This window comes from Squalius cephalus, assembly GCF_949319135.1.
Source record: "Squalius cephalus genome assembly, chromosome: 3".
NCBI classification, from domain to species: domain Eukaryota; kingdom Metazoa; phylum Chordata; class Actinopteri; order Cypriniformes; family Leuciscidae; genus Squalius; species Squalius cephalus.
In genome coordinates this window covers 14,988,960-15,015,528 of record NC_137124.1, presented here as the reverse complement: position 1 = coordinate 15,015,528, position 26,569 = coordinate 14,988,960, and the positions used below count along the sequence as shown (strand labels likewise).

At 37.1% G+C, this 26,569-nt stretch overlaps 1 long non-coding RNA gene across 1 annotated transcript in view; it reads left to right on the top strand.

Moving 5' to 3' along the window:
• Positions 1–2,069: 2,069 nt before the first annotated feature.
• Positions 2,070–26,569, top strand: part of LOC307155694 — a 167,404-nt gene continuing 142,904 nt past the window's right edge. Inside the window, exons 1-2 of the long non-coding RNA XR_013820554.1 lie at positions 2,070–2,157; positions 2,346–2,517. This is a non-coding gene — a long non-coding RNA (uncharacterized lncRNA). The remainder of the gene's footprint in view (positions 2,158–2,345; positions 2,518–26,569) is intronic.

The window sequence follows — 26,569 nt, the reverse complement described above, 5'->3', positions numbered from 1 at the left end:
CTGGCCAAAGTGAATCGTCTGAGTTGTAATATAACCAATGTCAATTCAAAAAGTAATTGCATGCCTCTTTGTAAATCCGACAAAGTTTTATCTGGTTTGCAGTAATGCGGTTCACATTGTCAAAGACCTTGCGGTGCAAAGAGAAGGACACTGAAGTCTATCTTGTATGCCTGTTACAGACTGTGCGATTTTAGCAATCATATAAGATCATTACAAATCACACTGTATGACATGGATCTAATAAACTCGGGTACGACATGAATGTAGACTATACGATGATGACACCCATTAAATCATAGTCTACGACGCAAGATAGTATAGAAGAATAAAACATCAACATGCGCTAGTGGTAAACAAATAGCCTAGTTGAATCAAAAAGTTGAATCGCACTTTGGCAATTTTGGTGTTTATGTGTGCTGGAAAAAAGAGGAGGAAGTGAAAGAGGAGAATATGAACACGGTCACAACTTGGCATGCCAATTTTGCAAAGTGTTTCGTTGATCAATACGCCATTTCATGTTGCATTTTTATTGGCTAGTTGGTAAAAAGAGATAATTACGAAAGTCTATTGACAAGAACACAATGCCATGTTAAAGGGTCACAGAACTGAACAGACCTGAGTCAGGTTAGGTGCCATATTGAATTTAACGCGGATCAATATTAGGCTGCAAGGGATAGACTTAAGGCCTGTTCACATAGGGCTGTGCAATTAATTGAATTTCGATTTCGGCTCCCAACGATCACCAAAATAGTACAGTCGAGTAAAAACGATTATTTTGCCATGTTCTGTTTTGAAAGAACGCTCTAATTTTGTCTTGTGTTCTGAATGACATGCGCACGCGCACATCTGCCCCTCCCGAAGCCATAAACTCTCTAAGCTTGAATGAATGTTTAAACTAATAAGACTTAAAAAGAAGTGAAAATGATCAACTTTAGTTACGATGCAATGCTGGCTCGATTGTGCAAGTGACAATTCCGTCATGTCCCGACTTCTAAACGCGAGAGTGTAGTTTCGACACTTGCCTTGTCCAACCCATTTTGAGAGACAGAGAGAGAGAGAAGACGCAGCACCGCTGAACACTCACGCGGTTTGTGAAATTGCGTCTTGGAGAAAGTTTTAAAATTATTGATTTGATTTTATAATCTGTGTGGATTAATTTAGGCTACTCATACAATCTAGGCTACATGCTAAAGTGAATCAATGTTTGTGGGGGAATTTCCCGCATTATAAGTGGTAGACCTGCGGGAATTATTAAAATACTCATTGAAGTATTATCTGTTATATTATTTATTTTAATAGTTCAAAAAGTACAATCAATGTTCAAATTTCGATTTTTTAAGAATTGTTGAAAGGTGTCTTTGGTAACACTTTACAATAAGGTTAATTAATTAGGGGGGAAATCTCTCAGAAAGTGATTCCAAGGATATCAGTCCTCTGTGTCATTATCTTTGTGGACTCTGCTATTCTTTTAAATTTAGAGCAACTTTTAAAACTAAATCTTTATCGTTATTGTTATCATCCCTCTTATGAATTGGCCTTTACAGTCTTTACAATGGCATGCACTGTATAAAGGTCCTAGATTACATAATTTTCAAGTCAATTTACAACTTTCAAAACTGTTTTATGGAGTTTTTGTCAGTTGAACAATTAATATGTTGTTAAACAACAGTACAATCACAGATCTATATAAATAATATAGATAATATATTACACACACACACACACACACACACACACATATATATATATATATATATATATATATATATATATATATATATATATATATATATATATATATATATATATACACACACACATTGACCACAAAAAAAGAGACAAATAAAATTAAAGTAGATATTCATGACTTTTTTTTTTTTTTTTGAGCGACGTTGACAACACGGTGATGGCCAACAAATAATGCTAGAAGAGTTTATTGAAGCGTACACGCAACTGTTCCTTTGGCATATTTATAGGGTATTTGGTGAGTTTTATTATATTTCAAAAAAGAGACAAATAAAATTAAAGTAGATATTCATGACATTTTTTTTTTTTTTTAGCGACGTTGACAACACGGTGATGGCCAACAAATAATGCTAGAAGAGTTTATTGAAGCGTACACGCAACTGTTCCTTTGGCATATTTATAGGGTATTTGGTGAGTTTTATTATATTTCATCTCTAAAATATGTAGTATTTCGTGGAATATGTTTGAATAGTGCCGTTTGAAAAATAGGCTACCATTTTGGCCAGTGAGGCCTAGACTAACGTTATGTGTAAGCTTTGGGAAATTTTTTGTGGAATTAACGCTAACGTAGGCAAAACAAAATATATTTTTATCCTCAGTTTAGGACTGTCATTCACAGATGAGATTTCTCGTTAGAGATTTCGTTCACTTGCCTGGAATCACCATTCATGACCACGACCTCGCGTTCAAGATGGCGATCGCCTCGAGCCTCGAGGCTTCTTGCACGAGGACAGATGAAACAGGACTCCCCTCACGCAGGTGTTTGAACTGGTAAGAACTAACGTTATTTCCTTTTTTCTCTTCAATTTGGCGTTTCTTGAAGATTTGAAGATCTTTGATCTGACAAAGCAGCTTAATAGTCTTTTAATAATCAACGGACTTAAGTGGGGCACCATCGAAAAAAAAAAGATATGCTGACTAGTTGATTTAGTATTATCAGAGACAATTTATATAAATAATAAAATGACTTTGGTATTATTCTAAAGAGAATGTTGAATTTTGCTGTAAAGTTTTAAATTATCTTTGGCTAAAACTGTTTAAATAGGAAGTTCAAATTTGAGAGCGCATTCATTGAAAATTAGGATTTAATTCGTGTGTAATTAATTGGAAAAAAAGCAAATTGACTAACAAGTAAAATATTTATTTTTGGGCTTGTCTTTTATATTATTAATGATTTGAATTCAGCATCGGTCAACGTTCTTATTTGTGTATTTATGTAAATAGTTGTTCACATTTTTATTTCTGATACTATTACTATAGTTTTTACTATTACTATATATATATATATTTTTTTTTTTTTTAAAGTGGGCGTTTACATCGTTTTTCACCATGTTCTAAAATATAGGGGCTGCATCCGAAATCGTAGTGTAAACAGTATGTGACAAAAGTAGTATGTCTGTACACATATAGAACGTACTTTTTAGCATTGTGAATAGGGCTGCACAATTAATTGCAATGAAACTGAAAGCGATTTGGCATTTTTATGCGCAGTCAGTGCAGCACGGCTGATCGGTAGTAATGGAGCCTTCACGTGCTATAGTAGCTAATTATGGTAAAACTAAATGCCAAAACCCGACGTGGAAAATGCACATGAACACCCCTCATGTGGTATTTTCCACTGGGCAGCTCGTAGAATATTTTGATGCACGAGTTGCCGAGATGAGATAACCTTTGAGCTTTTCAAAATGGCGGAGATTACCCCAAATATAAAAGAAATTATTCCAATTAATTATGACCCATTAATAAATAAAGTTATGGACTCACTTGAGAGATGGAATGCTTTGCCAATTTCTACTATTGGATGTATAAGTATTTTAAAAATGTCAATTATACCAAAATTTTTATACCTTTTCCAGTCAATTCCACTTCCCCTTCCAGCTACCTTCTTTGCTATACTCAAGAAAACATTCACAATATTTATATGGAATAAACATCCTCGGTTACGTCTGTCCTTACTCTATCTACCATACGAACGGGGAGGGCTTAAAGTACCAAATATAAAACTTTACTATTGGGCTGCTCAGCTTTGTTCTGCTATGTACTACTTTATAGATACAGATACTCCAGCGTGGATAGATATAGAAAAAAATTGAATAATAATTCCATTACAGATGTATCTTTACTCATCTTCAATTAAAATGCTCAAAAAAACTACGCATAATCCTTTTCTTAGGAATACAATTTCTGTATGGTATGAAGCTCACAAGTTTTTAGATGAAGCAATTACATTGTCAGGTTTGTCACCAATTTGGGGGTAATACAAATTTTGTGCCGGGGAGAAGTGATAAGGGATTTAAAAACTGGATGTATAAAGGAATACGTGATTTATACGAGGAAGGTATAATGTTGTCATTCCAACAACTGATGAGAAAATACGATATCCCTCAGAAACATTTTTTCAAATATTTACAAATAAGAAGTTTTATACACTCTGAAATAAAAAATTATTTAGAACCCCCTTTGTCAATTATAGAAAATCACACGTTAAAACATTTAAGGGACAAGGGCAATCTTTCATTCTTTTATAATATACTTTTAGAGGGATCAAAAGAGAGTTCGCTGTCTTATTTAACAGCATGGAAGAATGATCTTCAGGAAGACATTTCTAAAGAAGAATGGATGGAATCTTGTTTATTTGCCCAAAATCACAAAATCAAATGTATAATTTTTTTTTTTTTTTTTTTTATGGTTTAGTTTTGTTCTAGATGTCCTGTAATGTGTTTCTTATTATTGTCTTTATTTATTATTTATTTATTTATTCATTTTTTTGTCTTTAAATATTGTTTTAATGTACAAACAAAAGCCAATAAACATTTAAAAAAAATAATAAAAAAAAACCAGTTAACAAGTGGAAAATATCATCTTTTCCATAGCACGTGAATGCTGCTCCATCTAGTATGATAATGCACATCATTCCAGGAAATCCCTATCGGGCATCACACTATTGCTGTAGCTGAATAAACAGAAGATTGAAACGCTTTAATTAAACATGACTTAAAAACAGACGATTGCCTTATTCTGTGAAAGAAGCCACATCCTCTCACAGAAGGATGCTCAACTGTCGTTATGAAGTGAGTTTGGAGTAAAAGTATGTCATTAAATGTTGTCTTTTGTTGGTCAAGAGGTTCATAAATGCTTCTCATGTTGGGATAGATGTTTAACGCGTGTTGCTTTTTCAGATGCACGTTATAAGTGACTCAAACTCACAGTGCTTTCAGATGGAGCAGCGTTTACAGAGCCGCACATCAATGACAAGCTGTGCATAAAAAATAAAATCACAGCCTTTGTGATGTCATAATCGCGATTAACCAAATCGGTTTGAGTGCGATTACATGTAAATTGCAATTAATTGTGCAGCCCTAGTGAAGTAATTACTTAATCAAAATAAGTACCTACTCGAGAGTATGCGATTTCAGATGCGGTCATAATGTGACAAAATCAAATTCACAGTACTCATAAAAGAAAAGGGCTGCATTTAACTCTACTTTTAGACAAGCACTCGCCAACTTCCCTAAGCACTTCTCCTCTGGAGATATATTTATATGTAATATTAGTTTGTATATATATTTTTAAATAGCCTAAGCATACATACAGGTCTGTAGAATGGCGTGTAAAACAAATTCATAAGGGGGAAAAAACACACAAAATATGTAAATGAGAACAGCTTTATTGGACATTCAGCTACATTATATTAAAATACAGTATGTGAGCACGGATTGGGAGATGTCACGAATATGCAAATTTATGCATGATGTCATCTAGTGACATTTAATGACTTTTTGGGCAGGCTTTAGCTATTTTCCTTTGAAAATAGTTGGCAACACTGTTCACGAGTTTTCTGATTTGTGTTAAAGCGACTCTGAAAATATTAGCGCACCCTACTCATCTTACACAAAGGTAATTAGCCTACGTATTATGTATAATATAATATATGGTTTTATACTAAATAATTTTTTACTAATGTTCAATATACAACTGTGTATACATATCCATAATCCTTAAAATTGCTAGTGGCACAGAGTTATACAGAACCTTTGAATTTATATTATCTACCTATGGCAGATTTATCCGAAATTATTTTTAATCATACAAGAATAGTAATCACTACATTGTTGCTGAACCTTCTCTTAATGAATTTGAGCAGTGTTAGATGTTTTCGATCCTCTGAGTACACCAGAGTGCTGACAGATGAGATGACATCTGCCATAGATGCTGCTAATATCTCTTGTCAACGCTTCAAATGGTACAAGAAAGAAACAATATTTTCAATTAACTTCCAATGTGAAGCAGTGAGTTTGTCATAATCTGTTATGCAATCGATTGATGCATGTTTTATTCCAGCTGAGAGTTAAGCTAAGTGTGCTGTAAGTGCTATTTCAGCTTGTTTACGTGCCTGAAATGCTCAATAGTGAATCTGCCAATATAAACATAGCATCACAGATTGTGTGCGCTGTGACAGGTTGGCATTTCTCAAGCTTGGAGCATGTCATTGTCGGTGACAACCAAAATTATAATTTTGGCTGCTCCTCACGGTGAGCCAAGATCAGGTTTGTTGAATTAAATACTTAAATTCTTTGGGTGATGTTCCTCCATGCATTATTTAATAAACCCACATTGAATATTAAGTTGATGACCAACATCTAAACTGCAGAAGCTGTATTTTTTATTGATGCACATCAATTGTTTTTGATTAAAAGACATTTTAAGCATATGTCTCTATATGAAATGCAAGAAGTTTTTATAAAAATTCTAAATATTTGTCAAGCATGGCATCAAAAACACGTGAGCACCATTTTCTGTGAAACCACTGACTTTAAAACTGCATCATTAAGTAGAATACACAATGACATTACAGGCAATCACAGGCAAATAACACACTGTATGCCTTTATAAGGCAGAAATGATAAGCTAGTATGCTAATAAACTAATCTGAATTTAGCCGAATATGAACCCAGATTATTTGAATAGGTTTGCTTGATCAGATTGGACGATCAGGTCAGAAGAACAATGATGCAAACGGTTTCTAACAAATCATTATTGGATCTGTCTTCTGTGTTCTCATCTTATTCTGGAGGTTTAGTGGAAGTCTTTCACTTTCCCTTTATTGTGCCCTACCCCTGGAGAATGTAATAGTAACTAACTGTAAATATTTTAATGGTACTATTGGAATACATCTCTTCTAAATGGTCAGATGTTGAGTGGCAGAAACATAGAGATTAAATAAGATTTATGAATCATTTAGCTTGTGGCACAGAAAGTAAGTTTCTTTTGCCAGAGCTAAAATGAAGTGAGGTGACGAATCTGGTGAACGAATCAAAGTGTGCATAGAGCGCTGCTGACACCTGGTGGACATGAATTAAGATTGCATTGTTGATGGCTCCGCCAGTTCATTTCACAGTAATTTGTTATATAATGTGCATATATGCAACACAGATTTGTTCATTAAATAAAGTGGCTTAAGTCTTAGCTGTGCATTAAGAAAGGACATGCATTTACTTTTTAAAGAAGAAATTGTATTCACAATAGTCTGAGAGCAAAAAAATAATGAAAAACCCTCCTGCAAAGTATGAAAAATATGCCTGCAAAGAACACAGTGTTGAAGTATGGGGATGCATTAGAATACACAAAACTGCTAAATAAATGAGGCATCTATCATTTTATGGTTTCCACTTTCCATTGCATTTTGATTGTTGATCAATATAGCACAAAATAAGTTTCTTTTTTCAGTTAATTGAGTGAAGTTTTGCATAATTCAAAGATAATGAGTGTATATCATTTTATAAAGGCTAAAAGCGGCAGCATTAAATATTGAGCTGGTTTGATGTACACATTCAGTATGAAGTGCAGATTAGATCCCTTTTGCTGCTGTGAGGCTGTAGGCGGCTGGGAGACAGACATGAAAGGGTTGTCATATGAAAGGAAAGCAGAGGTGAACTTCCTGTGAACTTGTCTCATTTTTTGAGTATACTGGAGCCAACTCCAGCTCTACAACCTCTCTACAACCATCAGCTCTTCAACCATTGCTGCTGCTTTAAGACCAGTTTAAATTTTCTGCCACTTTTTTGCTAAGGAGTCGGTGTGACCCTATTAAGTCCATGTACTACACAAGCTCATTTTTGAATGTTTTGAATTTAAGGACAATAAATTAGTTTCACAGACAGTGTGCACATTTCTTATATCATATTATTATTATTATTATTATTATTATTATTATTATTATTATTATTTGGAGCCAATTAGATGCTCAGTTATTTAGGATCATCCACTGTCTATAACTTTTCTGTAAATTGAGGATGAAATTGTCTGAATATTGGTAAGAATGTTAAATTATGTACTCAGCATGTCTTTTTACTCCCTGAACTTTTAACCACTTACATTGTAGAAACAATATGGCATGCTGAGAGAAAAATTATTGGAGCTACCTGAAATAAAAAAAAAGTAAGTCTCACAAACATGCTGTGCTGGCAAAAATGTGAAGCTGATAGGAAGACTATTATTTTCAGAGAGTGAAAGAACTCCGACATTTAATTTAAGTACTAAAACATGATCTGTGTTTGGGAAAATTACTTTTAAAAAGTAATGCATTACAGTATTGTGTTACTTCCTAAATAAGGAAACTAATTGCATTACTTGGTTACTTTTTTTGGAAAGTAATGCATTGTTACTTTTGAGTTACTTTTTCTCACCTGGGCTGGGCTTGCTTGTTTTTTTTTAAAGCTACACTGTGTAGGATTTTCTCCCATCTAGCGGTGAAATTGTTTATGACTACCAACTGAATATTACTTTCTAGCCCCTCCCATTCCGAGGGCGTTTTAACTCCTACGGTGGCCATATTATTTCAAATCTGCCGGCAGCCGCGAGTAATCTCCCTCTCGCATTCGTCACGGTGCCACTGAGTGTAAAAACGCGAATTTTTTGAAAAAAATTTCCAGGTATATCCCTCTTTGGCTAATGTATTTTCAAGATGGAGGCGCAACACGGCTGCCGCCATTCGAGCGACTCGCTCGTATGAATTCTAAATGGCAGATTCGACGCTTACGAGAATACTTCATTAGTTAGAAGTAATTACACATTAATGAGCACATAATTTGAAAGAACAAAGTGTTTTTTGCTAAGAATCAACTTAAAAAATTACACAGTGTAGCTTTAATAACAAAAAAGTTCTATTTTTGGGAAATGTAATGGCCTTTTCACACAACAAGTGTAAATGCAAATTCACGTCTGTACAGTAGAGGGTGCAGCTTTAACAAACCTTTTAGCTTTGCTGCTGTTCTGGATTGCAGAAGAATAGGACACAGGAAAATAAAGTTCAACACTTCAACATTTCAGCAATAACAACAAGAAGAAAAAAATGTTTTTTTCCAAGTCATTTTTGCTTATTAGTATGGTTGAATTGGATCAGCGAATGTCAGTAGCAAATACATTGGTTAATAAAGTGAGATTAAATGCATAAAGTATGTTTGTGTAATTTAACTTAATTGATTATTGCAGGTTTGTGTTTCACTGTTTTTAATTCATTTTGAGGAATACTGAATCTGTTTTGGTGCAGGTGAGATGAGTAAATGCCTGCTCACATTTAGTCTAAAACTCATAGACTGTAAAAAATATGGACAAAGCGTCTGTGACGTCACCCATAGACTTTCTGAAGAACGGGTTTGAAGCCGTTTATGGGGGGTATGGGCGGCGCCATCTTGGAAAATCTTGGGAAATCCTAACCCCGCCCACCTTCTGACGCAGCGCGCGTCACTCAGCTCGCTCTGCTACTCCGGTTATCTCTGTGTATATTTTAGGCAACGAAATATGTTCTAAAACACCATACGAACTCTTTTCGTTTTCATTTAAAGAAATCTTAAACATTATAGCCACACAAATGTGGTTCAGGCAACGCATATTGATTATATTCACTGCACATAACGTTTGCCTATTTATAACAAAACGAAATATAAAACACAAACCTGCCTCTTTTCATTTTAAATATAATATAAAAATATTACACATTTTATGGTCCAGGCAATATGTGCATTTGTACTAAACAACAGATTTTGCAGTAAACAACATTACAGATCATCTTCGTTGTATTAAAATTTAAAATGACAAAAAAATACATAGTATTTTTTTTTTTCCTACTATGGAAGTCAGTGGGGTCCATCAAATGTTTGGTTACAGACATTTTTCAAAATATCTTCTTTTGTGTTCAGCAGAAAAAAGAAATTCATACAGGTTTGATACAACTTGAGGGTGAGTAAATGATGACAAAAATGAAAATTCTGTCATCATTTACTCACCCTCAAGTTGTATCAAACCTGTATGAATTTCTTTTAATAAATTAATTAATAATAAGTTAATTTGAATAAAGTAATATATGATATGCATCACTGTATAAATTAAATATAGATGAATCTTTATAAAGTTACAAAAGTAATTCAGTCAATAGCAGTGAGTGATTTACATTGTCTTTTGTAGTTTGATTAACAGTAAAAAACACAGCAGCAGGTTTATTAGGCTGCTGTCCCTTTAAGAATGCCTGGATTCGGGGATCTCTCTTCCGTCAGTTAACGTCAGTAGCCTAACACATGCCTCGTTTTACTTTCTTTGCCATTTACACATCTGCCTGAACTACAAACTTTCCACTGATGTCTGTGAAAAAGGGATGCGCTTTTTCATGCTTACGCTTCTGTGCCGCTGCACGCTCAATCCACTGCGCGTTTTTCTCTTATCAGCTCACACACCACAGCTACAGTGAGGAAAATAAGTATTTGAACACCCTGCTATTTTGCAAGTTCTCCCACTTAGAAATCATGGAGGGGTCTGAAATTGTCATCGTAGGTGCATGTCCACTGTGAGAGACATAATCTTAAAAAAAAAATCCAGAAATCACAATGTATGATTTTTTAACTATTTATTTGTATGATACAGCTGCAAATAAGTATTTGAACACCTGAGAAAATCAATGTTAATATTTGGTACAGTAGCCTTTGTTTGCAATTACAGAGGTCAAACGTTTCCTGTAGTTTTTCACCAGGTTTGCACACACTGCAGGAGGGATTTTGGCCCACTCCTCCACACAGATCTTCTCTAGATCAGTCAGGTTTCTGGGCTGTCGCTGAGAAACACGGAGTTTGAGCTCCCTCCAAAGATTCTCTATTGGGTTTAGGTCTGGAGACTGGCTAGGCCACGCCAGAACCTTGATATGCTTCTTACAGAGCCACTCCTTGGTTATCCTGGCTGTGTGCTTCGGGCCATTGTCATGTTGGAAGACACAGCCTCCGTGCCATGCATGATTTCAAACCATGACGTCTTAGTGTATTACCAACAGTAACCTTGGAAACGGTGGTCCCAGCTCTTTTCAGGTCATTGACCAGCTCCTCCCGTGTAGTTCTGGGCTGATTTCTCACCTTTCTTAGGATCATTGAGACCCCACGAGGTGAGATTTTGCATGGAGCCCCAGTCTGAGAGAGATTGACAGTCATGTTTAGCTTCTTCCATTTTCTAATGATTGCTCCAACAGTGGACCTTTTTTCACCAAGCTGCTTGGCAATTTCCCCGTAGCCCTTTCCAGCCTTGTGGAGGTGTACAATTTTATCTCTAGTGTCTTTGGACAGCTCTTTGGTCTTGGCCATGTTAGTAGTTGGATTCTTACTGATTGTATGGGGTGGACAGGTGTCTTTATGCAGCTAACGACCTCAAACAGGTGCATCTAATTTAGGATAATAAATGGAGTGGAGGTGGACATTTTAAAGGCAGACTAACAGGTCTTTGAGGGTCAGAATTCTAGCTGATAGACAGGTGTTCAAATACTTATTTGCAGCTGTATCATACAAATAAATAGTTAAAAAATCATATATTGTGATTTCTGGATTTTTTTTTTTAGATTATGTCTCTCACAGTGGACATGCACCTACGATGACAATTTCAGACCCCTCCATGATTTCCAAGTGGGAGAACTTGCAAAATAGCAGGGTGTTCAAATACTTATTTTCCTCACTGTATATATAGGCTTACTATTATTTGTTTAATATTCCACTAATTAGATACATTTACTATCGTATCGGTTCATCCCTAGTTTTTATTGTTATTGTACTTAGACATTTCTTTTCACCCAGTAGTGACATTGAACTTTGGTGATTTGATCAAAGGTTGTACTTGGCCTGAAAAGTTTGCAGAGCATTGGGTTAGACAGACCATAAAATTAAGGGAAAATTCAGATAGATCTTAGGTTCATTGAAGGATCAAGACAAAGCAGGAAAGAATGACTTGTGGAAGAAATGACAGCGCTGAAATGAAATGAAATAAATGGCACAGCAACAGTCTTAATATTCGTTCTCTGTAACCCACAGCTTTATATGGTCAAGTTTAATTGGTTATTGTACTGCATGAATTTGCCGTCTTATATTTTATCTTTTATTTTTGTCCTATTCCTCTCTCTCTCTCTTTTTGTATCAAACGTGCAGATTTTTCTCCATATATTTGCTCTTCGGATGAGTTAACACTGAGATCGGATGCACGAGTTCTCTTTCACGTCTTGCTCTTGAATGTTTAAATTGGCAAGGCTTAAATGAGTTTAGTTAAAACACAGATGGCAACGTGTGCTGTTTAGTTCTCACCTGCGCTCGCGCGCTATGGACACCTGAGGGATGATGGCGTAAATGACTGGTCATGTTCGAGCATACTGCACTCGCATTGAACAAAGTTTACAAAGAGTAACAGTTTTGTTCAAGTTTTTTTTAATTTTATTATAGCTGTTGCAATGTATTATTGGGGAGCCAGCATGTGCATCCATCGACAGAAACATACATTAGTGAAACTGTTTTACGCGTTGTTATTTTCAACAAACCAGATTATAAATGCGTCATGAGATTTGAGATCAACCGCAGTGCAAGTGCGTGGCGATTCTGCCGAACCGTGGGTGGAAAACGGTACGGTACAGTTCCTTTTGTTTTTTGTTTTTTTTAACCAAGAACCATTACACCCCTAGTATAAGCATCTGTGCAAATGCAATTTTTTCCTGTACGTCAAAGCAAAAGACAGAAGTGTGAGCGCATGTGCACATTAAGCTTGATGAGTATGCGTGTTTCAGAAACCAAGCCCCCTTTGTTAAAATAACAAGCAGTTGTGTATCTACATCAGCAGAAGGTTTGTTCTTTTCAAGAGACCTTGATACAGCAGCACACATTTGATTTGTTTGATAATCGCATTGGTCACCAACCAGCTAAATGAATTTTATCAATTTCTTACACATGTTCACCTAATATGGGATTCTTGATTCTGCTTAAGGAACCGATTGTGCCTTCAGTGCTGTTTGTGACTCTGAAATAGGGTCTTATTTTCCTAGCTGCTAAGGCTCTTTTGCATGCTTCACAAATCTAAGTAAAATTAAGGGGATTTAGCACTAATCTGGAATTATATATTCAACCCAATATAAATGAAAAACCAGTGATGCCTAACCTAAAACAGTAGATGTACAGAAATGCACGACGAAGAGAACTTGAACAAAGCAGTGTTTTTGAATGCACACTGCGGGCTGTCTATGAGTCTTTTGATGCATAGATTCCTTTTGTGCTTCCTTTTCTGCATTTATAAGATACCTCATATATTATTATTGGTGCTCGCTAAGGTTTTTTTGTTTTTTTTTAAATGCCTAAGCCTAATTGTTAAACTTTTGCATGCAACTTGTCTCGTACTGTTTGTGCTATGGACAAAAATAATGCCTCAAATCAAGCAGCTTGAGGAAAGATGAGCTAAGATTTTGGATTTATGCCTGGTGAATGATAAAACAGGTCAAAAAATTTGAAGCATCACTTACAATGGAAGTTAATGGGGCCAAAACTGTAACATTAAAATATTCACTGTTTAGTATCAACCCAAAATCTAAGCAATAAATAACACAATTTCACTGTGGAAAAATCACTTTCCTTAGATATGTAAAGTTATATACAATTTTACAGCTTGCAATGACAATGTGACACCTAAAACCCAAATTACTATATTAAAAATGGTGACTTTTGGTGAGCAGCTCAAATAACAAGTTTAAACAGAAACCTTTATTTAAGTTATAGAAATATAATATTCACATTTCTGTTTTTAAATCTTTTAAAAAATGTCCTCTATTGTAAGTGCCTCATTGTGACCTCCATTTTAGCCTTTTTCAAAGCAAATGAGAGAAGTAAAAACAAAACATTTCTTTGTAATTGATAGTATTCCACAAATGCTGTCAGTTGAGTTAACTTGAGTTAACTTGAACCATACAATTTTCTTTAAAGAGATAGTTCACCCAAAAATGAAAATTGTCATCATTTACTCATCCTCATGTCCTTCCAAACCTGTAAGTAAAAAAAAAAAGAAGCCTAAATTCAATCTGTTCATCATATAAAGTGATCGTGTCTCTTCAGAAAATTTGGACTAAATTCGATTCGATTTACGATCTCTTTATGAACTTTTTGAAGCGTCAAAGTTGTAGTTGTGTAGCTGTCAATGGAGGGACCGAAAGCTCTCAGATTTCATCAAAAAGATGTTCATTTGTGTTCCGAAGATGAACGAAAGTCTTACGGGTTTGGAACAACATGAGGGTGAGTAATTAATGAAGAATTTTCATTCTGGGTGAACTAACCCTTTAAGCTCGGATAAGACCACCTGTGGATATCATATATGCACAGAATTAGTAGTTGTAGCACAGCAAAAGAGAGCGGGATATAGACAAAAAGATCATTACAATCTACTTGTTTGTTTCGTGAATGGAGGTGTTCAAGTGGCCTGGCCTCAACATCTGCAATTTTTTCCTCAGTCTCCCTCACCTCATCTCCCCTGGCACAAAATAACAGCTTCATTGCTGGTTTGCAGCAACCTCTGGATTGTGTCTCTGTGATTTGTAAGTCTCTGGGGGCCTTAACCATAGACTTCCTTTTGACCCCCTTCCCTCTGCCCCTTTAAAACTGCCATCCCCAAAATCCATCTACTAAGTCTGTGAGACCTAAAGACCCAGCCAAAAACAAACGGCCTCTGTATCAGAGTCCCAAGTTTTCTTCCTGTGAGCACTTAAGCCCAGATGCACAATATGAGCCTATGTGCTCCACATCTGTATAATGACACGCATGGCGATCTGTTATTCTTCCCCATAATGACCAGGACCTCAGATTAGACCTCTAAACATCAGCTACCTCCATAAAAGGCATTTATTTTCCCTTTAGTCTAGCATGCCTCACTGAATTTCAACATTGAGGATGTATTGTTTGCTTTAGGCTTTTACTTCAGGAGCTTTTCCTTTTTTTTTTTGTAATGTCACCATACTATCGTGCGTGTAAATGTTGTCTTAGTATGCTTGGGAAACTAAACGCAGCTGTCTAATCTATGAATGACACAGAGATTCTTTGTGAACTGGTGGAATGTGAGATCTCCATCTAAACCAAACCAATAACAAAATGGCAAAGAAGTGCCATAATAGAATGTGTTTTAAACATTATTCATGTAATACATTTTAAATGGCTTCAAAGTAAACAACAGTATGTTTCATCATCTCTAGTAGAAGATGCGTTTTTGTTTGTTTTTTTTTGTTGTTTTTTTGCTGTCAACATTTTCATATTTTATTTTTAGCAATGCAATTTTATATCAGCTGGAAATAATAAAATATATATTTTTAATCATTTTTATCTTTACAAAAATCCAACAAGCTGAGAATTATGCAACTATTATGTAATCATTAACATGGCATATGATGCAAAACATCACAGATTGATTTGTAGTTTTCAGTAGATTCTGTGCTTTCATGACTATTCAGTCATTTTTGCAATTTTTGATACTGCCTCATATATATTATATATATATTAGCCAGCTAGACATTGTCTCAAATTGCTAAATTGGCAGTAAATTGTTTGCAATGCAGAAAAAAAATCTACAAGATTGATAATAAATAAATGATGAATAATGAATAAATGTAATTATTTTAATACATTTTTTCTGATAAAAAGTACATTTGAAACAAGAAATATAGTCAATACCTTCACTTAAAATCTATAAGCAATACGATGCAAAACATTACTGATTGGGTTGCAGTTTTCAGTACATTGTTAGGCTTTCAAGACCATCAAAATTAATGCTTCACTATGTGAGCCATAAAGCACAGGAAACCAAATTTAGCAAAAGTTGGCAATAAAAAAAAAAAAAATTCAGTGGCAGCGCCGTGACAGTTCTGTCAACTGACCTTAAAATCCTTGTTGTTGAGCCCTGATTTCTTGTCCTTAAAAAAAATAATGCTTGTATTATTACCAAGTCTGTTGACTTTTCATCTTCTTGAACATTTTCTGAGTTGTCTTAACAATGATGTAATGAATCACATTAACAAGTGTTTTTTATATTGTAATTTTTGCCACCAGGGGGCAGTCTCAACTCTCAAGGTATCAGAAATGTTCCCTAGTCTTTTGTTCGGTTGCTTGTTCTTAATACATTTCCTCAGTCCTGTCATCTTCTCCACACTTCTTACAACACCCACCTTCATACACGTCCATTCAAAGATACATTTAACTCATGTGAAGGCTTGAATGGCTGTTGTAAAATGTAAAAATATAATACCACTTCTAAATTCTTGCCTACTGAAAAAAAAAAAAAAAAAGTATTATTTTTCTCATTGAATGAATCAGGTCTGATTCATTAAAGGTTGTGTAACCACCAAACCAGCATGTTTACACAACACAAGGAAGCTTGATTTCAATCTTTGAACTAAATTGAAAAAAGTAGCACAAATAAATACAATATAATAGAGATCCAAATGAAATAAAGAGAGATACAAATGAAATAAAGAGAAGGTTTTTTTGGGGTAGTTCTAACTCCATTATTCAGGTACAGAAATACTACAGAAACTGAATAAAAAGTAATCAAATGTAAAACACTGGATAGTCTTTTATTCCTGTATAAGTTAATTACATAGGCTATTAATCCTGATTCCCTACAATTAAAGCTATCTTTTGTTGTTTTATCAACATTAATGACAGACAAATATTAGGCTGCTGTCACTTTAAGAACTAGTGCACGGATCCATTATACTGTTACAAATGCGTTTTCTATCTCATGAGGATACTCGCCAAGACTGGAATTGACATAATTTTGTGTGTTTTTGACTATTAAAGTGCTATAATATCATATTGTATATTATAATTATAATATTGACAGTTTAGTGACAATACAACACTGGCTCAATTGTGCAAGTTACAATTCCGTCAACTGTCCCGACTCCCGAAATGTGAGTTTCTATCGCCGCCTGCAGCGTGTTTGACGCTTGCCTTGTGCAGATGCAGTGTGGTGATTGTTTAGCGCATTTTGAGAGAGAAACAGAGAGAAAATCAACCCTGCGCCGAGCCCTGCCTGATGCATGCTGAAATACTGCAGTTCTGAGGAAGCTGAATGTTACTTTAACACAGTGTTAGCAGGCGAGTCGGTTTGGGACTTAAAAGTATTTTCTGGCCCATTTAAGACTGGAGATGGAGTTCAGCAGGCCTGCTCAGTTAGTGTAGCTGTCCGTGAGGGAGCATCATGGCCGGCGTGGCCGAGCCAGAGATCAAATAGCATTATTGATGAAGGTTCCTCGCCCCTCGCCAAGTCTGAGCTGTAATGAGGCCGACTGCAGATTCATGAAGATCCTGTTGGATGGGTTGCATTGACGAGCATGCAGTAGGTTAAAAAGCAATATTCTGTAAGAGAAGTTCTATTTATGTTTGATTTAGTATGTTTATATAAGTGATAGTCCTAATAAGAAAAAACAAACTCAGTACATTGCTTGAATTGTTTAAACGACAGTCGAGTAGTGATAGATGATTAAGGGCATTCAGGCCCTGTTTACACCTGGTAAAATGTTTTTCACCAATCTGATCACAAGTGCTAAAAATACAGGTGTAAATGGGGTTTAAAAAGTTTTGAGCTTGTCCACTTTTGACCACTTCCAGAAAGAATCGAAAACATATTAGTCCAGATTGCTTTCGTAGTGTAGACGCTCATGTGGTCGAATGCTTTCGAACAGCCACTAAAGACAGTCTACTCTCATGTTCTGACCTAACGCGTAAACATTATGTGAAGCGCGCTAGCCAGACGGGATTTAAATTTTGTCGGCTGAAGTCCTAAGTCTGTTTTGAAGATGAAAAACACGGCAAGCAAAAAGTTCTCTCACCATTCCTGATTTCTAACACACACTCACAGCGTTCACCATGGTCTTATGGCTATCAGAGCAGAAACGAAAGCTGCTGTTCTCCGTATGTTTTTCCTTCGTCTACTTTCGCGTTCATACGTAAGTTACGCAAGCTTGTTTCGCCCATTAGTTTGAAAGAAAGCCCATGCATAGACCCCGCCCCTAGAAGAAATCAGGACAGATGGTCAAAAGTGGACAAAAGAGACGGATTAAAACAGCAGGTGTAAATGGGAATGTCTGCTTGTCTACTTGTGATCCGATCGACTAAAACGCATCTTAATACCAGGTGTAAACAGGGCCTCAGATTCAGAGCTCAACATGTGTGCTAACCCATATAGGCCACATCTCCAAGTAGGTTATAAATGAAGAATTTCTATAATAAGACTGAAGTTTTGTGATTGCATGCAATTACAAAATAATCTTTACATGCAGCTGCAGCTTGTTTAATGTAATGGCGAAAATCATTTTAGAACAGCAGCGAAAATGTAAAAGTAGGCTATATAATCTTTTATTGAAACGGGAGCTTTGCTGTGCAAAGAGACATTTCTAAACATTTCACCCGCTGGCTGGTGGTACTTTCCCTTTTGCCGCAGAGACCCTTTATGTTCTATAAATATGTCGTATTTTCGATAATCCGTGCAGATTTCAGTTGACGATTCTGTTTAAAGTTATTAATAACAAAACAGGAATGAAAGAGAAAGAAAAGAGCAGGATGTGCTTTATATTGAAAATAAATATTAAAAGCGCGATAAGTCGCGAAAGAGAACTGAATTCTACTGACAGGATGCTGTGCGCACGCTCCGAGCGCAACACGGACAAGCAGTAGCCTTTGTGTTCGGTTGCGCTCCTAAACGGCCAAATAAACACAGAAATATTTCAAAATGCCAAGTCGAGTATTCCCGTAAACACAGTAGATGTAAGTACTATGTGCATTCTCTCTCTCTCTCTCTTTTCGTGATGGTCAGCGTGATTTCGTAGCATTAAGACCCCCCAATATCATCGTCCATCGCAATGTTTTACAGTAAACATCGTCAACTGCCAATTTAGGGGACATCGCCCAACCCTACGATGCTGTTTGCGAATGTTCATTAGAACTATGGTTTTGGAAAACATAGACTCATTGAACTATGCTGATAACAACAGAACTTGCAACCATAGTTGGCTAACGATGTTTTTGGGAAATGCACCCCAGGATGGGTAATAACGGTCCACAGAGTCATCCTCAATACTTGGAATATCCTCAGGGATCTGAAATTTGGTCATTTTTGCATACTTGACAAATAAATCAGCAGAGTATGCAACAGTTCATTTAATGATTTTATCCATTGAGAATTGATTAAATCATGTAAGATAGGTGTATCTCACCAGAGCCAAGCCAGACGGTTTGTTGGTGAGGGATTCACTGCCAAAATGGAAAGTCATTTCAGAGGTGGATCAAGTTATTACATTTCGATAAAAAGATTGTGAAGATAAACCGGTTTATTTATAATTATGTGCACCAATAAATCATGCACAATAAGACCAGGAATGTTAAAGAAAACGCAAGCTTGATTTCATGTTGACTTTAACATGCTCATCGTATGTTTATGATTGTGCACAGCTAGATTGCATGACAGGTGTCTGGCTGAGTCTATTCCTGTCAGCCTACAATTCTCTGCAATGTCTCTTATTTTTCTCTCCATCCATCCCTCCCTCCCTCCCTCCCCTGTTTCTCTCTCTATTGTTGAAAGCATGAACAAAAGATAAGCAGAAACAAAGAGGAGCTGTGGAAGTTCAGCAAGCATGTTGTGGTTCACCCCGCCACCCTCTCAAAGTCAGGAATATGAATCTACGCATGCAAACCAGTCTAGATGACAAGCACCTCAGCATCACACAAAAGGAGTCTTCGTTTCGGTGAACTGAAGCCAAGAACAGTTTAATTGACTCTCACCCGCACAGACTCCTTAATTCAGTCTAGACGCTACTCAATTCTAGCCCAAGGATAAATGTGAATTCTTAACGCTGCTTTGGCAAGCGTTACTGTAGATTTGTAGCGAGCGATAACAAATAAAGAGTGAACAAGTGCTGAATAAGTTAATGCAAGGTTTAGTTGCTGGGGTTTGTTTTATTTTTTCCGATTGGACCGTCACAAATCGGAGAAGGAAAAAAATACTTTGGATCAGTTCAATATTTATGATACCGGTAGGGAACTGAATGATTTCAAAGAATACTGTGATTATTTCAATTGATTTCAGTTGAGACTTTCTATTGAGACTTTCTTTCTTCTGTGCAGCACAAAAGATATTTTGAAGAACGTGTGATAGCATTGAATTTGAACCCCTCTGACTGTTGTATAGAGAAACAATTCAAAATGGGCTGCTGGATACTGGACAAAACTGACATTGTGATATCTTGTTTTTCTACAATATATATATATATATTGCGAATGCGATATGAAAACAATTTCACCAGATTACTTGAATAGCTCTATTTGGAAAGAATTCATTCTAAAATGATTGGGGTGATTTTGTACGGGAGTAAATATGCACGGAAAATAACTAAATTGCAAGCATAGATAAATACAACAGAACAAAGATACAAATTAAATAAACAGTGCTGTGTTTGTCTAACACTATTCAGGTAAAGAAATTGAATAATCAAATGTAAAATAACACTGCATAGTCTTCACTGTATAAATTTAAATGTAATAATCTTTGTTAAAACTACAAAGGTGATTTTCTCTTTGTCTTTTTTTGTTTGATTAACACTGACATAGACGACAGCAGGTATTTTAGGCTGCTGTCACTTTAAGGGTGAATCCACGGATCCAATATAATGATACGCATTCCTTTTCTTTCTTAATTGTTTACATTCACTAAAGGCATAACTGCCTGTGTTTACAAGGATACGCGTGAAACAGGAATTTTGACATAATTTTGTGTCCGTTCAAGCCCAACAAGACTGGAAAGAAAACGAAGAGTCTCAAAGTCCCTTTAAGACAAGTCATTTCAGTCGATGGCCAACTTGGAAACGACTCTCGGGCATGCAGCTGCAGCTCCTTTCTTTTATGAATGGAGAAACATCAAATTCACCAAAACTGTTCACCAAGCTTCCAATTAAATTTCATATTTGAAATCACCAATGAAATCTGACAACAACCGTCTCATAAATGTTGTTTCTAAACGCTCGAATCATGACAGAAAACGATATTCTTCAGGCCGGATCGAGCTAATGTGCTTTAGTAGAGGAAGTGCAGTCTGACTGTCTCCGGAGCTTTAATGGCAGCTGCAGTGATGCGATGACTTCACCAATCGGCGATTGGCTCTTATTTAGAAGGTGGGACTTGTTCCGCCATATTGAGCGTTGCACTTTTCCCCATTCAAAATAATAGGTGTGTTCGACATCGGCTGCGGCTGGATGTAACCGATCGGCGAGAGTAGCCGCGTGCAGGCGGGGAGGAGCTGCAAACGGAGACGTGAAGTCGGACACTTTCTGGTTCCTATAGTGACCGCTCACGTGATGTTTGCATACTTTACCACAGCTGAAGTGAAATAAATGCAATATTTGCCAAATAATACACAGATGTTTCAGAGACATTTGTATTAGGGGTGTAAATCGGAGCCTTCATGACGATTCGATACGATACCGATTTCTTAAGCCAACGATTCGATTATTTTCGATACTTCAGAATTCCCCGCGATACGATTCGATACGATTGAATACTAGATATTTTGACATGATATCTATTAAGTTTCAAATAAATCAACAAAAATAATAAATAATTTGCCTTTTATTGAGAATACAGAAACAGTATTCTATTCACATAATGTGTATGTTACACTATAGCAGTTGTGCTCAATGCACTGCAAATAGAACAGCAAATATAACAGTTACTGCATCTAAAGTTACAATAAAGTGCAATCAGATAAATTTTAATAAGAACAAAATAAAAATAATAAAGTCTAATGCTTACAGTGCAGGTCTACTATGGCCAATTAGCCTATTCACTGTTAAAAAAACAAAAAAACAAAGACTGACCTCTACAGCCTACAGTTCAAGTACATCAACCCTGCACGTTTCTTTTATACAAAATTGGTTACATTTTGAAAATATAATTTGCATCTTATTAAGAGGTAATGGTCACACATCCTCTGCAGTAGATGAACTGCAAATAGAACAGTTACTCCACAAAATCATTTAAAGTGCAATAATAACAAAAAGTAACAAAAGTCTAGGACATAAGCCTACAGCCCATTCACTACAAAATAACAAAAATGCATTTGCATTTTAGAAGAATGAGGTATTTAGGTATTTAGAAGCATGGCTCATGGCTTGAGCTATAGCAGGGGCCTTGCAAATAGAACAGTTACTCAACAAAACAGTTTAAGTGCAGTAAGAATCAAAAGTAAAAAAGGTCTAGGACATAAGCCTACAGCCCATTAATGGCATAACAACCAAAAACAAGGAGACTGACCTCTACATTTCAATACTCTTAGTGGTGCTCCTTGACAGATTTTTCTTCAAGAAAATCAACTGGTCCACATGCTCAGAAGACACTACGCTCTGAACACACAATGTCCCCTAATTATATATATATATATATATATATATATATAAAAAGATATATAAATATCAAGTATGGCTACAATGTATGAATACATACAGTGAGGAAAATAAGTATTTGAACACCCTGCTATTTTGCAAGTTCTCCCACTTAGAAATCATGGAGGGGTCTGAAATTGTCATCGTAGGTGCATGTCCACTGTGAGAGACATAATCTAAAAAAAAAAAAATCCAGAAATCACAATGTATGATTTTTTAACTATTTATTTGTATGATACAGCTGCAAATAAGTATTTGAACACCTGAGAAAATCAAAGTTAATATTTGGTACAGTAGCCTTTGTTTGCAATTACAGAGGTCAAACGTTTCCTGTAGTTTTTCACCAGGTTTGCACACACTGCAGGAGGGATTTTGGCCCACTCCTCCACACAGATCTTCTCTAGATCAGTCAGGTTTCTGGGCCGTCGCTGAGAAACACGGAGTTTGAGCTCCCTCCAAAGATTCTCTATTGGGTTTAGGTCTGGAGACTGGCTAGGCCACGCCAGAACCTTGATATGCTTCTTATAGAGCCACTCCTTGGTTATCCTGGCTGTGTGCTTCGGGTCATTGTCATGTTGGAAGACCCAGCCTCGACCCATCTTCAATGCTCTAACTGAGGGAAGGAGGTTGTTCCCCAAAATCTCGCAATACATGGCCCCGGTCATCCTCTCCTTAATACAGTGCAGTCGCCCTGTCCCATGTGCAGTAAAACACCCCCAAAGCATGATGCTACCACCCCCATGCTTCACAGTAGGGATGGTGTTCTTGGGATGGTACTCATCATTCTTCTTCCTCCAAACACGTTTAGTGGAATTATGATCAAAAAGTTCTATTTTGGTCTCATCTGACCACATGACTTTCTCCCATGACTCCTCTGGATCATCCAAATGGTCATTGGCAAACTTAAGACGGGCCTTGACATGTGCTGGTTTAAGCAGGGGAACCTTCCGTGCCATGCATGATTTCAAACCATGACGTCTTAGTGTATTACCAACAGTAACCTTGGAAACGGTGGTCCCAGCTCTTTTCAGGTCATTGACCAGCTCCTCCCGTGTAGTTCTGGGCTGATTTCTCACCTTTCTTAGGATCATTGAGACCCCACGAGGTGAGATCTTGCATGGAGCCCCAGTCCGAGGGAGATTGACAGTCATGTTTAGCTTCTTCCATTTTCTAATGATTGCTCCAACAGTGGACCTTTTTTCACCAAGCTGCTTGGCAATTTCCCCGTAGCCCTTTCCAGCCTTGTGGAGGTGTACAATTTTGTCTCTAGTGTCTTTGGAGAGCTCTTTGGTCTTGGCCATGTTAGTAGTTGGATTCTTACTGATTGTATGGGGTGGACAGGTGTCTTTATGCAGCTAACGACCTCAAACAGGTGCATCTAATTTAGGATAATAAATGGAGTGGAGGTGGACATTTTAAAGGCAGACTAACAGGTCTTTGAGGGTCAGAATTCTAGCTGATAGACAGGTGTTCAAATACTTATTTGCAGCTGTATCATACAAATAAATAGTTAAAAAATCATATATTGTGATTTCTGGATTTTTTTTTTTAGATTATGTCTCTCACAGTGGACATGCACCTACAATGACAAATTCAGACCCCTCCATGATTTCCAAGTGGGAGAACTTGCAAAATAGCAGGGTGTTCAAATACTTATTTTCCTCACTGTACCTTTTGTGATTTCTGCATCACACACCTCATTTAGCTCCATAGAAATCTGGTGAGGAGAAGAGTGAGGAGGTGTTTCCTCAGGCTGGGCCTCTGACTCATTCTGTGACACAGACACAGACAAACACATACACATAAAGGCAAAGTTATTAGTAAATAGATAGAGTACTCAATGGAACAACGGGTTCATCAGTATTACTATTAAATTAAATTAAACACCATCACTAAATTAACCAAGATGAGAAACAACCTACCCTCTGTTCCTTCAGCTGTGCCACTTCTTCAGCAAGATATTCAAAGGTTTGGTTTCTTCTTTCATCACCCAGAAAAGGAAGCTTTTTAAATCGGGGGTCTAAAGCAGCTGCTCGAAGTAAGAATGGTTCTTCGTCCACATATCGCTCTCTAAGATCATCAGACATGAGCCGTTTCATGTCTTTGATTTAAGGAGGAGTCATCCGGTGCATATTCTAAATGCGCCAGCAACTTTATTCGGAGAGGTGCAACGATGGACACAGTGGGTTGCTTCTCCTCACACATCAGAGTGGTAGCATAGCAGCCTTTAGCGGGGCTAGCAGACTCACCATTTGTTCGGCAGCCAAGAGATCACTTTCACTGAGTGTGTGCACGTCACATGAGCCTTTTCTGACTTTCTTGTTGAGAAGTGTCGCCATCACCGTAGCTTGTTGTTCAAGAAAACGCTCCAACATCTCGAAAGAACTATTCCATCGGGTTAGCATGTCTGCTTTTAGCTTGTGGCGTGGAAGCCCCAGCAAACTTTGCTTCTCCTTCAAAACTATGGTCGCAACTGCACTGCGGTGAAAAAAACTCACAATTCTTCTCACGCGCCCTAAAAGCCTTTCTGTGGCAGCAATCTTCAGGCCATCTTGTGTTGTCAGATTGAGTGTGTGCGCAAAACACTTTATATGTGGTGATAACCCTGCCTCTTCACCAGCTTTGATCATGTTAGAAGCATTGTCGGTGACGAGAGCCGGTGCCTTGTCCAATATACCCCATTCTTCACACGCACTTCTCAGAACCTGCCCGATATTAACTCCTGAATGAGTGTCTCCCAAGACACGAGTCTGTAAAACATGGTTTTTCATTTGCCATTTGTTGTCAATGAAATGACACGTTACAGTGATGTAGGACTCCGTTGTGTATAAAGTCCATCCATCTGAAGTTATGGCTACTCGCTCTGCACTCATCAGACCCTGAATAACTTCATCACGAACTTTGGTGTAGAAGTTCGGAATATAGGACTCGCTGAAATGTTGCCGTGAGGGGATGTTGTACCTCGGCTCAAGAACTTCGAGCAGGTATCTAAAGCCTTTGTTCTCTACGACGCAATAGGGCCTCATGTCTTTGCATATAAAAAACGCAATGGCTTTGGTGATGTTTTTTTGCTCTTTTTGAAGTGCTCAACAACTTTGGAGGAAGAAACGTTGTCAGTGATGTGGCGGGCGTGGAAGCCTGTGTTCTTTCTTTACATTTGCCATCAATACCATGGCGCCTTTTCAGGTGTGCGGATAGATTCAACGTATTGCCGTATCTTATAAGTATCTTATCTCACACTGACAGTCTTTCTCTTTGCAAACGGCAACATCTCTTACCACTGCTCCATCTGTTTTCCTGAAGCCAAAATACTTCCACACCCATGACTTGATGCCGACTGGAGTGTGTAACATTTCACTTTCATTGTCAGCTCGCTCTGACGGTTCCATCGCTCTTGAAAGTCAGACTCAACAATGTGTGTGAACATAGATAGACTGTGAAACGTAAGTATAAGTGTGAAGCGGTGTGAAGAAGACAATAATGAGGTTAGCGCCACCCGCAGCTTAGGAGTAGGTTGTACGCACGCATATGTCGGAGTGGATGCTGAAAATAGACAGGCGAACAGACAGGCGGCAAAATAAACACATTAATCGATACTCTTGCGGACACATCGATGCATCGAATCGTCGGCTGTATAATCGATGCATCGATACGAATCGATTAATATTTACACCCCTAATTTGTATGTACTGCTTCATACAGCATCTGTTTGAACAAGAATAAAGTTCAACATAAGCTACTATCAATGAAGTGGAGTCTACGTTTTTTAATCAATTTTAATTTGATACATGACACAATATAACATCGCAACTACATGAAAAGAGTGTTTACTGTTATAAACAACTGATTTGTGAGCTTTAGAGGAACTAAAGGTGTTCGAATAAACACGAAACACATGTGATCGTTGTCATGCGGTGAATCCAGCCAATCGTGGAACAGCTGTGTCGCCATCAGAGCTCGTGCAGCCCAGTGCAGCCGCTCTTGAGAAGCTGCGCTGGCTGAGTTCTCCGGCTTCTCTCAAATCGCTCTCGCGGTACTTTGATGGCATACGTCACAGTCACATGGCGTCGGCGC